Below are 16779 nucleotides of genomic sequence, written 5' to 3' on the forward strand. Positions count from 1 at the left end.
GGCCATTGATGTTGTCCTGCCCTCTCCTCAACAGCCTCAAATAGGCTATTTCATGTGGGTTGGGGTGGGGCGGCAGAAACGCATCTCACATTTCATGACATTACATGTTTATATATTGCTTCTAAAATGTAAAAAAAAAATCACAAATAATATTTTATATTATTAATTTCAAACAAGGGCATTAGCATGATAAGAACTTACCAGTCCAAAACGATGTCCTCTCTCGTTCAAAAAATATTCCTCCACAATCGCTAAATGAATCGTCCTACAACAATCTCTGTCTCACCTTCCCAATCAATTTATTCTAAAATTGTGTGAACATCTGTATATCTAGACTTAGATTTAGCTTTCCCTGACTTAGTCGCCATAATGATTGATATATAAACAGCTGAATCTGCGCGTTCACCAAACAATGCAGTGCGTGATATGTGCTTCTCCTTCCGGTATGAAACTTCAATAGCGAATGACACACTTTACGCTGGAGCTTACTACATGGGTTGGTCTTGCAACACATAAACATGGCGTATTGCCGTTTAGCTCAGCTCATTGGCTATCTACCCAGCTAGATTTCAAGACGATCAGTGGTCATTGGGTTAAAAGACAGTCAATCAATGAAACAGTGAGCAAATCATTGGTGCGCAATGCTGTCATGACTTGTTGTCTTCAAATCGGTTTCTTTCAGTCAATACGTCCTGCGAAATGGCCCATCAGGTATGATTGTGTTACAAACAAACCAGTTGATTGCAGTGAAACCAAACATGACTGGAAAAGTCACGTTCTGTGTGGGTTATTTACCTGGAATGTGTCGTCGAAAATGGAATGAGATGGAATTCACGACACAAGTAGTTCACAAAATGTTTCGTGTTAGGCTATAAAAACGGATCTTATCAAACAAAAGATCATTCATTGTGTAACAATGAGCATTGGAATTGCAAACAGACAAAGATTGTCAAAGGTAAACAATTTATTTTAATGCAGTTTGTGATTATGTTACACCTGTGGTGGTAAAAAAAAAATGTTTTATGGTGTTCTATGCTCAGATAATCGCATCGTATTCTTTCGCAGTAAATCCTTTTTTAAATCTGACAACGCAGTTGGATTAGCAAGATTCTAGGCTTTCGATACATGTGAGACTCTTGTATTTTCATGAATGTTTAATATGACTATTTATGTAGCGATCACCGTATGTTGTGGAACTTCAGCCGGCTAGCGGGCTCCGCTAGCAGAGAGGTGAGGGGGGGAGATCCAGGCTTTCCCTCTCCAAATTCACCAAAGGAATGTTCTTTGTCTCAGACCTTTTTCTGCTGAAACTAACACATTCAAAAGCAAATACTGGAACAACATTTTTCAAGTAGAACGTGGGGAATTGTCAGAGGCGATCTATAGAACACTAATGTAATTTTGTTTGTTATTTTGTGATGTCATTAAAAATGTTACAAAGGAAATACTGTAACTTGGAAAGTATACCCACTACATATATGAAGTTTCCATACTATGTGCTGTACATGTAATATGAAAAATGATTAAAGTATTTCTCTTAAGAGAGGGATATGATTTGAGAAGTTATATGAGATAATTGTTTTCCATAACTTTGCGCAGTGAGTAATCACCGCCCTGGAGTGGGGTCAAGGAGCCGGAACCGCCCCTTTCGAGCAAATGGTATAAAGGATGGGTTAAGAAGTGAACACATTAGACCAGAAAAGGGCGTTGCTGCAGCTGTGCATTTAAAATGGTTTGAACTTTGAACCTCAACATGAGGTGGAGACAATAAACTCACATCCCGGACAATCACTGGTACGCATGATCAGCAGTCCTAAGTAAAGTATCTTCGAAAGCTAATTTAAGTAGGACCATCCTGCTCAAACCATCGTATTACGCTACACTCATCACCCCACTGGGGAACCATCGATACAGCTGCTCAAAGCGGGCGGCGGTTTGTGTGCAAGTATATGGTTATTGTAGGTGCGAATAGTTTCTGAATGTGGCAATATTATGTCTCTGTCCATCTCTAACAAGTATCCATGTTGTTGTCATTCCACTAATCAAATCAAATTTTATTAGTCACATGCTCCGAATACAACAGGTGTATTCACCTTACAGTGAAATGCTTACTTACGAGCCCCGAACCAACAGTGCAGTTTAAAAAAATATGGAGAAGAATAAAAGTAACAAGTAATTCAAGAGCAGCAGCAAAAAATAACAATATATACAGGGGGTGCCGGTACAGAGTCAATGTGCGGTTAGTTGAGGTAGTATATACAGTTGAAGTCAGAAGTTTACATACACTTAGGTTAGAGCCATTAAAACTCATTTTTTAACCACTCCACAAATTTCTTGTTAACAAACAATAGTTTTGGCAAGTCGGTTAGGACATCTACTGTGTGCATGACACAAGTCATTTTTCCAACAATTGTTTACAGACAGATTATTTCATTTATAATTCACAGTATCACAATTCCAGTGGGTCAGAAATGTACATACACTAAGTTGACTGTGCCTTTAAACAGTTTGGAAAATTCCAGAAAATGATGTCATGGCTTTAGAATCTTCTGATAGGCTAATTGACACCATTTGTGTCAATTGGAGGTGTACCTGTGGATGTATTTCAGGCCTACCTTCAAACTCAGTGTCTCTTTGCTTGAATTCATGGGGAAAAAGGAATCAGCCAAGACCTCAGAAAAAAAATTGTAGACCTCCACAAGTCTGGTTCATCCTTGGGAGCAATTTACAAATGCCTGAAGGTACCACGTTCATCTGTACAAACAATAGTACACAAGTATAAGCACTATGGGACCATCGCAGCCGTTGTACCGCTCAGGAAGGAGAAGCGTTCTGTCTCCTAGAGATGAACGTACTTTGGTGCGAAAAGTGCAAATCAATCCCAGAACAACATCAAAAGACCTTGTGAAGATGCTGGAGGAAACAGGTATAAAAGTATCTATATCCACAGTAAAACGAGTCCTATATCGACACAACTTGAAAGGCCGCTCAGCAAGAAGTCACTGCTCCAAAACCACCAATAAAAAAGCCTGACTACGGTTTGCAACTGCACATGGGGACAAAGATCGCACTGTTTGGAGAAATGTTCTCTGGTCTGATGAAACAAATATAGAACTATTTGGCTATAATGACCATCGTTATGTTTGGATGAAAAGGGGGAGGCTTGCAAGTCGAAGAACACCATCCCAACTGTGAAGTACGGCGGTGGCAGCATCATGTTGTGGGGGTGCTTTCCTGCGTGAGGGACTGGTGCACCTCACAAAATAGATGGCATCATGAGGTACGAAAATTATGTGGATATATTGAAGCAACATCTCAAGACATCTGTCAGGAAGTTAAAGCTTGGTCGCAAATGGGTTTTCCAAGTGGACAATGACCCCAAGCATACTTCCAAAGTTATGGCAAAATGGCTTAAGGACAACAAAGTCAAGGTATTGGAGTGGCCATCACAAAGCCCTGACCTCAATCCCATAGAAAATTGGTGGGCGGAACTGAAAAAGCGTGTGTGAGCAAGGAGGCCTACAAACCTGACTCAGTTACACCAGCTCTGTCAGGAGGAATGGGCCAAAATTCACCCAACATATTGTGGGAAGCTTGTGGAATGCTACCCGAAACGTTTGACCCATGTTAAACAATTTAAAGGTAACTGAGGTAATTAAACTTCTGACCCACTGGGAATGTGATGAAAGAAATAAAAGCTGAAATAAATCATTATCTCTACCTAGACTGTAGTGCCTTGCGGTCCACGCAGTTGCCATACCAGGCAGTGATGCAACCAGTCAGGATGCTCTCAATGGTGAGGCTGTAGAACCTTTTGAGGATCTGAGGACCCATGCCAAATCTTTTCAGTCTCCTGAGGGGGAATAGGTTTTGTTGTGCCCGCTTCACGACTCATGGTGTGCTTGTACCATTTTATGATGAGAAAGGGGGCATGCTCTGTCCTCTTTTTCCTGTTGTCCACAGTCATCTCCTTTGTCTTGATCACGTTGAGGGAGAGGTTGTTGTCCTGGCACAACACGGCCAGGCCTCTGACCTCCTCCCTATAGGCTGTCTTGTTGTTGTCGGTGATCAGGCCTACCACTGTTGGGTCATCGGCAAATTTAACAGATGACAGATGTGGTGAACTCCTCAATGTCATTGGAGGAATCCTGGAACATATTCCAATCTTTGCTAGCAAAACAGTCCTGTAGCTTAGCTTCTGCTTCATCTGACCACTTTTTCAAATCTATCTAGTTACTGGTGCTTCCTGCTTACATTTTTTCTTGTAAGCAGGAATCGGGAGTATAGAATTATGGTCAGATTTGCCAAATGGAGGGTGAGGGAGAGCTTTGTACTCATCTCTGTGTGGAGTAAAGGTGGTCTAGAGTTTTTGTTCCCTCTGGTTGCACATTTAACATTCTGATATAAATTTGGTAACTGATTTAAGTTTCCCTGCATTAAAGTCCACGGCTACTAGGAGTGTCGCCTCTGGGTGAGCGTTTTCTTGTTCGCTTATGGCGGAATACAGCTCATTCAATGCTGTCTTAGTGCCAGCCTACGACTGTGGTGGTATGTAAAACATTTACAAAGAATATAGATGAAATCTCTAGGTAGGTAGTGTAGTCTACAGCTTATCATGAGATACTCTACCTCAGGCGAGCAATAACTTGAGAATTCCTTAGATATCGTGCACCAGCTGTTGTTTACAAAAGTACATAGACCGCTGCCTCTTGTCTTAAATCGGGTAACAATGAAACTTAGTTAATTATACAAAAATCAGTCTTCAGATTAATGTTAAAGTCAAGTCACGACACAACGAAGGAAGAAACACATTCACGGACATCATATCCCGTCTAGTCCATCCTAGCCCAGAGCCAAAGAACACAATCACTCACTCATTATTCATTCACTCTGTGTGAGTGCCTGTGTTTGTATGCGTATGTGTGCATGCCTGTGTTCGTGTGTGTAGGAGGTGGTGTGTTGGTTGTCGAGGCGTTGCTGTGTGAAGACGGGTCAGGGCCTCTGACAGCCCAGTGACGGGAAAGAGCTAATGTACACTGCCAAAGGTATTTATAACTTAACCAAGATAGACCACAGCCTTTCCTTTGAAAGTGGAACAAGTCAGTCATAGTGGGCAGAACAAGCAAGGAGGTGGGCAGAACCAAACACAAGCTAGTGAGATCCTATTGTCGCATTCTAGCATACATGTGCATATTTCAATTAGGGAACGCCTACTCTGTGAAGTGTGCAATAACTCAATTTGCCTTTGCACTCCTTCTAAATAACGTATTTATTTTTTTACTAAAGTCTACAAAACATATTCCACTCTGTTCGTAACAGATTCTATTTTTGGGAACAGAAAACTGTATTGAGATAAAACGTTTCAGCAATGAGAGCATTTGTAGAATCCTGGCCAAAATCAATCTTCTCCCACTGCCGGCCACTGGGCTTCCTCTAACTACCATATTTGGTAGTGAGTGGAAACGCCAAGCGGATGCTTCACATTTATACATCCTGCGAAATATCTGTCTCATTGTGACACTGCCCTGCTGACAGCCGCAGGGTATAACAATGTACATGTGTAGAAAACAGACCAGATGTGTTGATGCTGCCCTGGGTTGCAAGTAGAGTAGTCTATCTACTGTTGATGTAGACTTGTCCCATCTCTGTAGAGATGTCCCATCTCTGTAGCCTGTGTTGTAAACCTGTCATCTTTGTAAACCTTTGTTCTTCTGATGTTTGTATTATAGAGTATTTACACATTAGAACTGTAATGGAATGTGCTACAGCTTCTCTGTTTCTTATTGGTTCTCTGGAGAGGTAAAGGGAGGGAGTAAATAAAGTAGAGGGAGGGTCAGACATTCAAGGACGTTCATCCTCTTGTCTTTCCCTCCTCTTCACCAAACTAATCTGGCCTCAGGCTGGGTCACACCACACTAACACAGAGTGATGATGTCCCTGTTCTTTACTAGGGGCCCTTGCAGGACGCTGCTGTAAGACAACAGCCCCAAGGGATTTTGGGCATACACCCACTAAATCGTCTGTATGTCTTGGTTATTCTTGGCAAAAGTTTACTTTTTCTAGAGGTTATAGCAAGGTTTTACTCCTGTATATTTTAGCATGGAAAACACATTTTGCTGGAGGCGTATTCATTAAAGCTGAAACAAGTCTCTCATAGCTCTGCATGGTCGGCCCTGGTCAAACAAGGCCTTGTTAGATTAAAAGTATTTAGGTGATAGTATGACATACTCTTCCTTGCAGGTGAGAGCAAAGATAGCTGAGATTTGATTTCAGCAGAGGACAGAGGAGATAAAGGAGGAGAGAAGAGAAAAGGAGAAGATATGAGAGGAGATGAAAGGAGGAGAGAGGAGGAAAGGGGGAGAAAAGAGAGGAGATGAAAAGAGGAGAGAGAAGGAAAGGGGGGAAAAGAGGAGATGAAAGGAGGAAAGAGAAGGAAAGGAGGAGATAAGAGGAGAGAGGAGGAAAGGGGGAGAAAAGAGAGGAGATGAAAAGATGAGAGAGGAGCAAAGGAGGAGACAAGAGAGCAGATGAGACTCACAGCTCAGTTCTTTTCATTGTATCTGTCTTGCACAGACACACACTTCTCACAATTGAAGAAAACCTATTCTCAGCTGTAAGCCTGCTTTTGTTCCCTATAAACATTCCATAATTAATGCTGAAGTCTCAGTGACAGCAGTATTGAGCTGAGGACAAAGCCTGTCTGCCCAATAGGATATATATATATATATATATATATATATATATATATATATACACACTGCTCAAAAAAATAAAGGGAACACTAAACTAACACATCCTAGATCTGAATGAATGAAATATTCTTATTAAATACTTTTTTCTTTACATAGTTGAATGTGCTGACAACAAAATCACACAAAAATTATCAATGGAAATCAAATTTATCAACCCATGGAGGTCTGGATTTGGAGTCACACTCAAAATTAAAGTGGAAAACCACACTACAGGCTGATCCAACTTTGATGTAATGTCCTTAAAACAAGTCAAAATGAGGCTCAGTAGTGTGTGTGGCCTCCACGTGCCTGTATGACCTCCCTACAACAGCTGGGCATGCTCCTGATGAGGTGGCGGATGGTCTCCTGAGGGATCTCCTCCCAGACCTGGACTAAAGCATCCGCCAACTCCTGGACAGTCTGTGGTGCAACGTGGCGTTGGTGGATGGAGCGAGACATGATGTCCCAGATGTGCTCAATTGGATTCAGGTCTGGGGAACGGGCGGGCCAGTCCATAGCATCAATGCCTTCCTCTTGCAGGAACTGCTGACACACTCCAGCAACATGAAGTCTAGCATTGTCTTGCATTAGGAGGAACCCAGGGCCAACCGCACCAGCATATGGTCTCACAAGGGGTCTGAGGATCTCATCTCGGTACCTAATGGCAGTCAGGCTACCTCTGGCGAGCACATGGAGGGCTGTGCGGCTCCCCAAAGAAATGCCACCCCACACCATGACTGACCCACCGCCAAACCGGTCATGCTGGATGTTGCAGGCAGCAGAACGTTCTCCACGGCGTCTCCAGACTCTGTCACGTGCTCAGTGTGAACCTGCTTTCATCTGTGAAGAGCACAGGGCGCCAGTGGCGAATTTGCCAATCTTGGTGTTCTCTGGCAACTGCAGAACGTCCTGCACGGTGTTGGGCTGTAAGCACAACCCCCACCTGTGGACGTCGGGCCCTCATACCACCCTCATGGAGTCTGTTTCTGACCGTTTGAGCAGACACATGCACATTTGTGGCCTGCTGGAGGTCATTTTGCAGGGCTCTGGCAGTGCTCCTCCTTGCACAAAGGTGGAGGTAGCGGTCCTGCTGCTGGGTTGTTGCCCTCCTACGGCCTCCTCCACGTCTCCTGATGTACTGGCCTGTCTCCTGGTAGCGCCTCCATGCTCTGGACACTATGCTGACAGACACAGCAAACCTTCTTTCCACAGCTCGCATTGATGTGCCATCGTGGATGAGCTACACTACCTGAGCCAGTTGTGTGGGTTGTAGACTCCGTCTCATGCTACCACTAGAGTGAAAGCACCGCCAGCATTCAAAAGTGACCAAAACATCAGCCAGGAAGCATAGGAACTGAGAAGTGGTCTGTAGTCACCACCTGCAGAACCACTCCTTTATTGGGGGTGTCTTGCTAATTGCCTATAATGTCCACCTGTTGTCTATTCCATTTGCACAACAGCATGTGAAATGTATTGTCAATCAGTGTTGCTTCCTAAGTGGACAGTTTGATTTCACAGAAGTGTGATTGACTTGGAGTTACATTGTGTTGTTTAAGTGTTCACTTTATTTTCTTGAGCAGTGTATACGCGCACACACACACACACACACACACACACACACACACACACACACACACACACACACACACACACACACACACACACACACACACACACACTTACTTCTTTGAGTAGCTGGTTAGGTAGTGAGGTGGAGCTGGGGTGCCTGCAGCAGACTGGTGTGGGTAGGGTTAGTGCTGTGTGGTTGGAAGTGTCAAGCGGTGTAATAATGCTACAGTGAATCTCTGATGTTTTACGGTATGTGTTTCTAAGGGCTTATCTGGGTCTAAGCATGTTGTGTGTCTGTCCATTTGTATGTAGTGGTTTGTCTCTGAGGACCATCTCAACCCTGATAATCACTTATCCCTAACTTTCTCTCTCCACCTCCCTCTCTCACCGAGCCGTAACCTTCATGAGCAGTGAAGTTCATAATAATTATTGTAAACTTAGACAGAGAGACAGGTACTGAGCGTTGAGGCAGTGAGACAGTGATGTTTATAATGTAACGAGTCAGTGAGACGCGTACTGAGTGGTAAGACAGTGAGCCAGTGATGTTTCTAATGTTTAAGGTTAAACGGATGCGGTTGCCGTGGGTGACTGCTGCCAGGGGAAGCTGGCCTTTAACAGCCAACCACAGTTCAACTCATTAGCATATTTCCCATGATTGTTTTTGTTACAGTGGAAATGCCACGGTCCTAGGTTTCTCTCTCACAGCATCAGACAAGATGCATGCATGCACGCACACACATACACAAAACATTGATCAGTTCTGCCACTGTTGATTAAGATCAAGTCTGGCTAAAGTCAGCTATTTGCAGTCATGTCTGTCAGGGGAGAATGCTTGGTACTCATTATATTTGGATAATTAGCCAGCTCCTCTCTCATTAACTGTACACGGAAACATAATGAGCTGCAGTGAGGTTGGCAAACATTGCTATTGTCTGGCTATCTCTGTGTGTGACATTGCTATTGTCTGGCTGTCTCTGTGTGTGACATTGCTATTGTCTGGCTATCTCTGTGTGTGACATTGCTATTGTCTGGCTGTCTCTGTGTGTGACATTGCTATTGTGTGGCTGTCTCTGTGTGTGACATTGCTATTGTGTGGCTGTCTCTGTGTGTGACATTGCTATTGTCTGGCTGTCTCTGTGTGTGACATTGCTATTGTCTGGCTGTCTCTGTGTGTGACATTGCTATTGTCTGTCTGTCTCTGTGTGTGACATTGCTATTGTCTGTCTGTCTCTGTGTGTGACATTGCTATTGTCTGTATGTCTCTGTGTGTGACATTGCTATTGTCTGTCTGTCTCTGTGTGTGACATTGCTATTGTCTGTCTGTCTCTGTGTGTGACATTGCTATTGTCTGTCTGTCTGGCTATCTCTGTGTGTGGCATTACTGCAAACCTCGGAATATCTCAGAATTTCTGTACTCCACAAATGATAACTGTCATTATAAATGCATAGATACATTTTAAATAGATCTTCCTCACATTTTAGGAACCGACTGTTAAATGTAGTATATTAAACGTAGTATAAATACTCAGAAATAAGTCCCCAGAGCTGCAGGAGCGACTGCAAATGAGAGGAGCAGAGAGACAGACAGAGTTCAAACGCCTGCTAGATTCTCTCCCTCCAAGCTGTCACTGACTCATCCTAACAAGTTTCAAAGTTCAGGTTATTTAAATACACTGCTCAAAAAAATAAAGGGAACACTAAAATAACACATCCTAGATCTGAATGAATGAAATATTCTTATTAAATACTTTTTTCTTTACATAGTTGAATGTGCTGACAACAAAATCACACAAATTATCAATGGAAATCAAATTTATCAACCCATGGAAGTCTGGATTTGGAGGCACACTCAAAATTAAAGTGGAAAACCACACTACAGGCTGATCCAACTTTGATGTAATGTCCTTAAAACAAGTCAAAATGAGGCTCAGTAGTGTGTGTGGCCTCCACGTGCCTGTATGACCTCCCTACAACACCTGGGCATGCTCCTGATGAGGTGGCGGATGGTCTCCTGAGGGATCTCCTCCCAGACCTGGACTAAAGCATCCGCCAACTCCTGGACAGTCTGTGGTGCAACGTGGCGTTGGTGGATGGAGCGAGACATGATGTCCCAGATGTGCTCAATTGGATTCAGGTCTGGGGAACGGGCGGGCCAGTCCATAGCATCAATGCCTTCCTCTTGCAGGAACTGCTGACACACTCCAGCCACATGAGGTCTAGCATTGTCTTGCATTAGGAGGAACCCAGGGCCCAACCGCACCAGCATATGGTCTCACAAGGGGTCTGAGGATCTCATCTCGGTACCTAATGGCAGTCAGGCTACCTCTGGCGAGCACATGGAGGGCTGTGCGGCTCCCCAAAGAAATGCCGGTAGCGCCTCCATGCTCTGGACACTATGCTGACAGACACAGCAAACCTTCTTTCCACAGCTCGCATTGATGTGCCATCGTGGATGATCTACACTACCTGAGCCACTTGTGTGGGTTGTAGACTCCGTCTCATGCTACCACTAGAGTGAAAGCACCGCCAGCATTCAAAAGTGACCAAAACATCAGCCAGGAAGCATAGGAACTGAGAAGTGGTCTGTGGTTACCACCTGCAGAACCACTCCTTTATTGGGGGTGTCTTGCTAATTGCCTATAATTTCCACCTGTTGTCTATTCCATTTGCACAACAGCATGTGAAATGTATTGTCAATCATTGTTGCTTCCTAAGTGGACAGTTTGATTTCACAGAAGTGTGATTGACTTGGAGTTACATTGTGTTGTTTAAGTGTTCCCTTTATTTTTTTGAGCAGTGTATATAAAGCTTGTGTTTCGATAATATAAATGTCTAATAGATTCAGTATTCGTCTCTCCTGTCACCATCAGCTCTGAGCTATACAGCCTCTGAAGACAGCAGCTATCTTCAAACACTGACTCTATAATCTGCATCAAATTAGCATAAAAAAAAGACTATCCTTATGACTCATACAACTATGACGTGTTTTAAACGACAGGCACATGCACATAGGCGCTCATGCCCCTTTCATATGCTAGTCAGAACTAGGAAACTAAAACATTTCTGACTTGCTGATTTGTGAAATGCGGCACGTGTATAACTACAAACTGTTAGCTAGTCGGAAATATCAGAGTTTCCTAGTTCCAACTAGCACGTGAACGCGGCATTAGACATGCATGTACACACACGCACACATTACATCAGTCACATAATCACATTACACAGTAAATCACTGGGGCTGAGCCAGCTACCATCCAGGACCTCTATACCAGTCAGTAGAAAGGCTTCTTTAGTGTTCTAAGTTTTCAGAACTGTGGCCTTAATTGCCTACCGTCTGTAAGCTGTGGTGTCTTGACGACCGTTCCACAGGAGCTGCATGTTCATGAATTGTTTGTGGTTAATTGAACAAGCATGGGAAACAGTGTTTAAACCCTTCGCAATGAAGATCTGTGAAGATATTTGGAATTTTACAAATTATCTTTGAAAGACAGGGTCCTGAAAAAGGGCCGTTTATTTTTTTGCTGAGTTTATATATGAAGTTTACAGAAATAATTGTGGGTGACGGTGTATTATGTACAGTACCAGTCAAGTTTGGACAGACCTACTCATTCAAGGGTCTTTCTTTATGTTTTACTATTTTCTACATTGTAGAATAATAGTGAAGACATCAAAACTATGAAATAACACATGAATTCATGCAGTAACCTAAAAAGTATTAAACAAATCTAAATATGCTTTGTATTTGAGATTCTTCAAATAGCCACCCTTTGCCTTGATGACAACTTTGCACACTCTTGGCATTCTCTCAACCAGCTTCACCTGGAATGCTTTTCCAACAGTCTTGAAGGAGTTCCCACATTTGCTGAGCACTTGTTGGTTGCTTTTCCTTCACTCTGTGGTCCAACTCATCCCAAATCATCTCAGTTGGGTTGAGATCGGGTGATTGTCGGGGCCAGGTATCTGATGCAGCACTCCATCACTCGCCTTGGTCAAATAGCCCTTACACAGCCTGTAGGTGTGTTGGGTCATTGTCCTGTTGAAAAACAAATGATAGTCCCACTAAGCGCAAACCTGATGAGATGGCGTAATGCTGCAGAATTCTGTGGTAGCCATGCTTGTCAAGTGTGCCTTGAATTCTAAATAAATCACAGACAGTGTCACCAGCAAAGCACCCCCACACCATCACACCCCCATGCTTCATGGTGGGAACTACACATTTGGAGATCATCCGTTCAGCTACTCTGCATCTCACAAAGACATGGCGGCTGGAACCAAAATCTCAAATTTGGACTCAAAGGACAGATTTCCACCGGTCTAATGTCCATTGCTCGTGTTTCTTGGCCCAAGCAAGTCTTTTCTTATTATTGGTGTCCTTTAGTAGTGGTTTCTTTTCAGCAATTCACCCATGAAGGCCTGATTCATGCAGTCTCCTCTGAACAGTTGATGTTGAGATGTGTCTGTTACTTGACCTCTGTGAAGCATTTATTTGGGCTGTAATTTCTGAGGCTGGTAACTAATGAACTTATCGTCTGCAGCAGAGGTAACTCTGGGTCTTCCATTCCTGTGGCAGTCCTCATTAGAGCCAGTTTCATCACTACGCTTGATGGTTTTTGCAACATCAATACGCACACCTGCCTTCCCCCGTCACGTGCATCAGCGATCATTGGACTCACGTGATGCTGTGCATTTGACGTATGCACACACACATTGAAGGTGTTAATGGACAGCTGTACTGTATGGTTACTCTACATACTGCTATTATACACCGAGTGAACAAAACATCAAGATCACCTTTCTAATAGTGAGTTGCACCCCCTTTTACCGTCAGACTGCCTCAATTCATCGGGGTATGGACTCTACAATCTGTCGAAAGCGTTCCACAGGGATGCCGGCCCATGTTGACTCCAATGCTTCCCACAGTTGTGTCAAGTTGGCTGGATGTCTTTTGGGTGGTGGACCATTATTGATACACACAGGAAACTGCTGAGCGTGAAAAACCCAGCAGTGTTGCAGTTCTTCTTCTTCTTATTTTTTCTATATATTTTTCCCTCCCAATTTCGATCTTGTCTCATCGCTGCAACTCCCCAACGGGCTTGGGAGGCGAAGGTCGAGTCATGTGTCCTCCGAAACATGACCCACCAAACCACGCTTCTCAACACTCGCCCGGTTAACCCGGGAGCCAGCCTCTCCAATGTGTCGGAGGAAACGCCATTCAAGTGAAAAGCGAGGTCAGCCTGCAGGTGCCTCGGCCTGCTACAAGGAGTCGCTAGAGCGCAATGAATAAAGTAAAGCCCCCTCGGCCAATCCCTCCTCTAACCCGGATGACGCTGGACCAATTGTGTGCCGCCTAATGGGACTCCCGATCACGTACGTTTTTTATACAGCCCTAGCTTTGCAGCTCTTGACACAAACTGGTGCGCCTGGCAACCCAGTTCAAAGTCACTTAAGTATTTTGTCTTGCCCATTCACCTTCTGAATGACACTCACACAATCCATGTCTCAATTAGAGGTCGACCGATTATGATTTTTCAACGCCGATACCGATTATTGGAGGACCAAAAAAGCCAATACCGATTTAATCTGACGTTTTTTTAAATTTTTTATTTTGTTATTTTTTTTTATGTATTTGTAATAATGACAATTACAACAATACTGAATGAACACTTATTTTAACTTAATATAATACATCAATACAATCAATTTAGCCTCAAATAAATAATGAAACATGTTCAATTTGGTTTAAATAATGCAAAAACAAAGTGTTGGAGAAGAAAGTAAAAGTGCAATATGTGCCATGTAAAAAAGCTAACGTTTCAGTTCCTTGCTCAGAACATGAGAACATATGAAAGCTGGTGGTTCCTTTTAACATGAGTCTTCAATATTCCCAGGTATGAAGTTTTAGGTTGTAGTTATTATAGGAATTATAGGACTATTTCCCTCTATACCATTTGTATTTAATTAACCGTTGACTATTGGATGTTCTTATAGGCACTTTAGTATTGCCAGTGTAACAGTATAGCTTCCGTCCCTCTCCTCGCTCCTCCCTGGGCTCGAACCAGCAACACAACGACAACAGCCACCACATCGAAGCAGAGTTACCCATGCAGAGCAAGGGAAACAACCACCCCAAGGCTCAGAGCGAGTGAAGTTGGAAATGCTATTAGCGCGCGCTAACTAGCCAGCCATTTCACTTCGGTTACACCAGCCTCATCTCGGGAGTTGATAGGCTTGAAGTCATAAACAGCGCAATGCTTGAAGCACAACGAAGAGCTGCTGGCAAAACGCACAAGAGTGCTGTTTGAATGAATGATAACGAGCCTGCTTCTGCCTACCACCGCTCAGTCAGATACTTGTATGCTTGTATGCTCAGTCAGATTATATGAAACGCAGGACACGCTAGATAATATCCAGTAATATCATCAACCATGTGTAGTTAACTAGTGATTATGATAGATTGTTTTTTATAAGATAAGTTTAATGCTAGCTAGCAACTTACCTTGGCTTACTGCATTTGCGTAACAGGCAGTCTCCTTGTGGAGTGCAACGAGAGAGAGGCAGGTCGTTATTGCGTTGGACTAGTTAACTGTAAGGTTGCAAGATTGGTTCCCCCGAGCTGACAAGGTGAAAATCTGTCGTTCTGCCCCTGAACGAGGCAGTTAACCCACCGTTTCTAGGCCGTCATTGAAAATAAGAATGTGTTCTTAACTGACTTGCCAAGTTAAATAAAGATTAAATAAAAGGTGTTAAAAAAAAAAAAAATGGGCATATCGGTGTCCAAAAATACCGATTTCCGATTGTTATTAATCGGCCATTCCGATTAATCGGTCGACCTCTAGTCTCAATTGTCTCAAGGTTTAAAAATCCTTCTTTAACCTGTCTCCTCCCCTTCATCTACACTGATTGAAGAGAATTTAACAGGTGACATCCATAAGGGATCATCATAGCTTTCACCTGGATTCACCTGGTCAGTCTGTCATGGAAAGAGCAGGTGTTCTTTATGTTCTGTTCACCCAGTGTAAATGCATAGAGACATTTCATGTATTGATCCTGCTCACATTTTAGGAACTGACTGTAGACTACATTAAATGTTGTATAAGCACTCAGAAATGAGTCCCCAGAGCTGCAGTATTGGCTTCAAAATGAGAGGTGCAGAGAGGGAGAAAGAGAGAGTTAAAATGGCTGCAAGCTGTCACTGAAATTGTGAAAAAATCTCAAGTTTCAAAGTTTTGATTATTTATATGTGTAAAGTTTGTGTTTTGATAATATAAATGTCTAATCGATTCAGTATTCGTCTCTCCTGTCACCATCAGCTCTGAGCTGTGCAGCCTCTGAAGACTGCAGCGGTCTCCACACACTGCTTTTCTCTCTGTAATCACACACACACACACACACACACAATGCTGCTTTCTCTCTGTAATCACACACACACACACACACACACACACAATGCTACTTTTCTCTCTGTAATCACACACACACAACGATGCTTTTCTGTCTATATAATTCAAAAATGTTATCCTTATGATTCATACAACACACACACACACACACACACACAAGAATGCATGGATGGACGCATGCACACACAAACACACACTACACACACACAGGCCTTATACACACCTCCAATGTCAGAATAAGATATTAGTAGCTTATTCCCATGAAGCAGCAGGAAAGCCCATCTGATAGGTGTCTGAGGCATTACCATAATGATTGGTTCTCTCTCTGCTACACACAGGAAACACCTGCTGGAACACACAGAATACTAACCAGGACTTTCTGGAGACTGTATTACTGAGTTAAAGCCTTGGCATTCTCTCAGGGAGAAAAGGCAAGTCTTCAGGTCTCAGGCAAGGTTCCTATGACAGACATAATTGTGGGTGACTGAGTGACTGTGTATTATGTATGTATGAGGTAAATAACAACCTATGAGTACTCAGTCTGGTTGGCAATGAGGCAGGAAAAAGGCTTCCCTACTGTCCTCTCATCCTGCCCTTGTTAAAACATACAGCTTGTTTAGTCACTCATGCTAACAGATTAGTTATTCCAGCCTCTAGTCCAGCCAGAGTCATAGTAAACCCACTTATTTCCAGCCTGATACACACACACACACACACACACACACACACACACACACACACACACACACAGTCCTACCCACCTTTCCTTCTGTCAAGCCTCTGTTCAACCGTTCCTTCCCCAGGGTCGGTTCGTCTGTCTGTCTGCTGGATCTGACTCATTATGGCACTACAGGGGGCTGGACACACACTGCTCTCACATCCATCAAGGTGGCAGCCTGTTACCAGCAGGCTGGAAAGAGCTGAGGCCCGTGGCATAAACAGCCTGTTTTTAATCTGGACTCCTATTTGTGTGTTTTTTGTATGTGCCTGCGTACGTGTGTATGAGTGTGTGTGTGTGTATCTGTGTCAGACAGCAGCAGAAACACTGATCCATAGTGACAGCAGAGGGACAGTAGAGC

At 43.3% G+C, this 16779-nt stretch overlaps 1 long non-coding RNA gene across 1 annotated transcript; it reads right to left on the reverse strand.

Moving 5' to 3' along the window:
* Positions 1–11793: 11793 nt before the first annotated feature.
* On the reverse strand, positions 11794–16520 carry LOC149972849 (uncharacterized). Its single transcript, XR_016490718.1, has 3 exons — positions 16462–16520; positions 15924–16045; positions 11794–12333 (listed from the first exon to the last, which is right to left on the reverse strand). It is a non-coding gene; the product is annotated as an uncharacterized LOC149972849 (long non-coding RNA).
* Between the last annotated feature and the right edge of the window lie 259 nt (positions 16521–16779).

The sequence above is a fragment of the Oncorhynchus mykiss genome, chromosome 22 (genome assembly GCF_057628025.1).
Source record: "Oncorhynchus mykiss isolate SJ-2025 chromosome 22, ASM5762802v1, whole genome shotgun sequence".
Taxonomy (NCBI): Eukaryota; Metazoa; Chordata; class Actinopteri; order Salmoniformes; family Salmonidae; genus Oncorhynchus; species Oncorhynchus mykiss.